The 3,815-nt window shown below is 49.1% G+C and overlaps 1 long non-coding RNA gene across 1 annotated transcript; it reads left to right on the forward strand.

Moving 5' to 3' along the window:
• Positions 1-1,527: 1,527 nt before the first annotated feature.
• Positions 1,528-3,549, forward strand: LOC102385668. Its single transcript, XR_323744.2, has 3 exons — positions 1,528-1,554; positions 1,693-1,776; positions 2,317-3,549. It is a non-coding gene; the product is annotated as an uncharacterized LOC102385668 (long non-coding RNA).
• Positions 3,550-3,815: the final 266 nt, after the last annotated feature.

Genomic DNA, 3,815 nt, shown 5'->3' on the forward strand with positions numbered 1-3,815 from the left:
AACATAAATCATTCCGCTGAAATAGGCATTTGAGTAAAACAATTATATATGTTTACAGTTCAAATTTCCATTGAACTCTTTTAGCACTATTTTCAGATTTTAGAATATTTTATTACTGTTTTAAACATGGAGCAATGCAGTTTCAGCAACAATATAAACAATTTTCTATTAGACAGTGTCTAACTACTAAATGGAAACAAGACATTTACAGTATATTTAGTTCCCAATTAATGGGAAAGCTCCAGGTTCTGTAGCAATTAAAAAAAAAAAGAGAAGGCATTAAAGCAGACATTGTAGCCTTTACATCTGTCAATGGACATAATGCTTGAGGCTATATTATTGCAGACCCAGTTACTCAATAAAGCCGTCTGTTACAGCCCCAATAAACCCATCAAAAACTGCTTCAAGTTTTAGCATCAGAATCCATAATAGGACCAACATTGAAAGACTAAAGCATTTATGATGTGACAAATTTGAAGGGCACACCCTCTTTTTAGCAACACCTGCTTTCCAAATGAAAATCCATAGGTAATATGCTGCATTTCCCTGACCAAAACGAGGTATTCCTCTTTGGTATTACTATTAAATATACAGTGTAGTTTTAAGATGTCCTGGATCATCCCCCTCAACTCCCCGGTTCCAACCATTGCCATGCCCATATATTATTCTCGCCATAACTCTTTACATGACAGTGAGTCATCCTGATGAAAATAAACGTTATGGCTTCCATTGGAAAGCATGGGCCCAAGACCAAGAGGAAAAAATTTACCCTCCGTCTTAGTGTAAACCAGAAAGAGGAGGAAGTGGGGACATGCTTGCAAAGCGCATTGCAAGCAAAATCTGCTTGGACAGATCTCATGGGATGAATAGCGAGTCTGTGCAAGTAGAAGCGCCTTCCTTGTCCCAGCTCGTCCCACTGCAGGGCCCAGCAGAGGGGTGCGAGGGGCCACTTCTGACTCGGCAAGGCTCTTCACCTGGAAATGCCCCACGGTTGACACATCACTTGAAGCCGGGCCAAGCCCGAGGGAGCGTGAACTGGAGATGCACAGGGCTCCCTTTCAAGCCGGCCGGAACCCCGCTCAGCCTGGAAAGTAGGACTGTCACCTCAGGAATAACCCCAGTCCTCAGGCAGCAATTAAAAAGCCACCGTGAAACCCAGCCAAGGAGCCACTGAATGAAAGGCTCGGGCTTGCTCCCAAAGCAACCTTTTGTGAAGAGCGTTTCTTAAAAGCGGCCCGGGGAGGGGAGGGGAGGGGAGGGGGCGCCTCCTGGGACGCCGGATCTGCTGCCGCCCGCACTTTGTGCTCAGCGCGCGCCGCGCCTAAAAGCCCCTAATGCGCTCGGCGCTTCCTGCCGCCGGAGCCGATCGATGGGGCTTCTCCGGTGTCCGGGGCTGCTGCCGCCGCCAGCCCGCCGCCCCCATCCCATCCCATCCCGGCACGGAGCAGGCTGGGCCCGGGCCCAGGCCCCCGGGCCGCCCCCGCGGGCGCCGGGCTCGTACCTCTCGCACTTGGTGAACTTGCGGAAGGCCTGGCGCAGGTCGTGGAAGGAGCGGTAGGTCTGCGGCTCGGCGGAGATGCCCTGCGCCCGCGTGGTGCGGGGCCCGATGTGCGGGCTGGGCACGGGCAGCACGGACTGGCACTTCTGCAGCCTCCGCTTCAGCTCCTGGATCTCCTCGTCCTTGTCCGACAGGCGCTGCTCCAGCTCGCGGATCCTCTCCTCCTTCAGCAGCAGCAGCTTAGCAAAGTCGCCCTCCAGCTCGCTCATGGTGCCGGGGTGAGTCCGGGAGGGAAGCGGCGAGGGCTGCCGGCGGGGCTGGGCTGGGCTGCGCTGCGCTGCGCTGGGCTGGGCGCGGAGGCAGCGGGAGGCGAAGTCTGAAACCCGCGGAGAGGAGAGCGGCTGAGTGCTAATCCGGAGCCTCTCCTGGGACGAGGTGATTATCTCTCATTGAGAAACCAATTAGAGCTGCCCTCCCACCCGTGAGAGCCGCCCGCTGCACTCCATGAGCAGGGAGAGGCGGGCCGGCCAGCCTGAAGCGGGGTGTGATCACAGCAGCCGCTCTGCCTCCATCCAGCCCTGCCCAGCACTCAGGGGCACAAAAGAAGGGGGGGAGCTTTGTGCCACTCTCCAAGTCTTGATCCTTGAAATAGCAACAATGACCATGTGATCGGCAGGGTGACGCAGCTCTGTAACTGGATCCCAAGACTTGGGATTTAAAAAAAAAAAGAAAAAGAGCACTTCATAAATATTAAAGTGTCTCTGTCTAATAACCTGCACCAATCTGTTCTCTCTTTTCTCCCCCACCATCTCTTACAGCTGCTCATGTGTGTGGTATAGCAGCCTAGCTGGTTGTACCGGAACGGCCTGGTCACGAGCGCTGCTACTTGGATGCCCTCGGACACCAGAATCACAACAAGATACCGAGCTTCAGAGGCAGGGCTGGAATTGGTGTGCCCTGTTTTGCTCGCCAGCCAAAAGACGACCAACGTGAAGGTGTTAAGTGCAAGATGCTACTGATGACTTGAGCTGCCTGCTGACCACCTCCAATGGTGCCGCAACCTCAACCAAGCAGCTGCCCATTTTAAGGTAAAGCATCTTGCCCCTGAAGCAGAGAAGAGCAAGCAGAGGAAGGAAAAAGAGAGAAATCCTGGCCAACAGCCTACCCTCCTTTGCAGAAAGGCCTGCAACTTCTGCAGACAGGTCTGTGGCTCAAGAATTGGATTCTTAAGGCACTTCAAGACCCATCAATAGTAGAAATCATCCTCAAATCAAGGGATGGCTGATGAGACCGTGTTCCATCCTTTTCACTCACGCCAGCTGATACAAAGGAGTGCTGAGAACTGTTGTGACAGTTTCCAGTGCCCTTTAAACATTATTGATAGTAGATCGGGGTGGGCAAAATGCAGCCCACAAGGCCATTCTATCTGGCCTGCAAGGCCTCTAAAAAAATTTAGAAAATTAATATTTATTCGCCCCTGGCTGCCTATCATGCAGCACTAGATGGCTTGCCAAAACTCAGTAAGCGGCCCTCTGCCCAAAATAACTGCCTGCCACTGTAGTAGATACTGTTTGCCACTTGAAAAAAATAGAGGATGCCTCAAATACAGCACCAAAAAGGATAAGCATGGTTTCACCTTTCAGAAATACACACTTAAATGAAATTGCTTAAAAATTCATCAAGCACTGACAGGGCTCCAGTGATGTAATTGTATGGAAGAGGTGGGGAGTAGATAGATTTATCTATGTTCTCAGCTGAAGTATCTATGAAACAATACATTTTGCCAACTCTTATTCTGAAAGTGTCTCTTGATGATTTATCAGTTTACTACTGAAATTTACAAACAACATTACTCCTCCTTCCCCCACACACTTGTCCCGTCTAAACGGGGTCACTGCTGTGGATCCTGGCAGTCTGCCGGCTTCGATCACATGCATCTATGAATAACATTACTATTGAATCAAATTACACCTTACATCCCCACCTAAAATTGGAGTATCTATATTGTAATACAAGTTGTTGTTGAATAATTTCTACTTAATAAAGCTACTTAACTCTAGATACAAAGGTATTGTGTTCTAGGTACATAGTTGTTTCTCCTGTTATACCAATGTTTTTAATACTACAACAGCAGTATATGCTTTTAATACTACAAAAGCCACAAATATTGGCTGGAAGAGTTCTTGAAAATGTATATGTTGATTCTGTAGCTAGAGAATTCTGTATATATTTGTAGTAAATGTATTGATAGGCTATAAGCATTATCACAGTGCATGGAAACATACTCCTAGCTCTTATGAACACTTCATTTTTGCTA

Source organism: Alligator sinensis, unplaced genomic scaffold (assembly GCF_000455745.1).
Source record: "Alligator sinensis unplaced genomic scaffold, ASM45574v1 scaffold543_1, whole genome shotgun sequence".
Lineage (NCBI taxonomy): Eukaryota > Metazoa > Chordata > Crocodylia > Alligatoridae > Alligator > Alligator sinensis.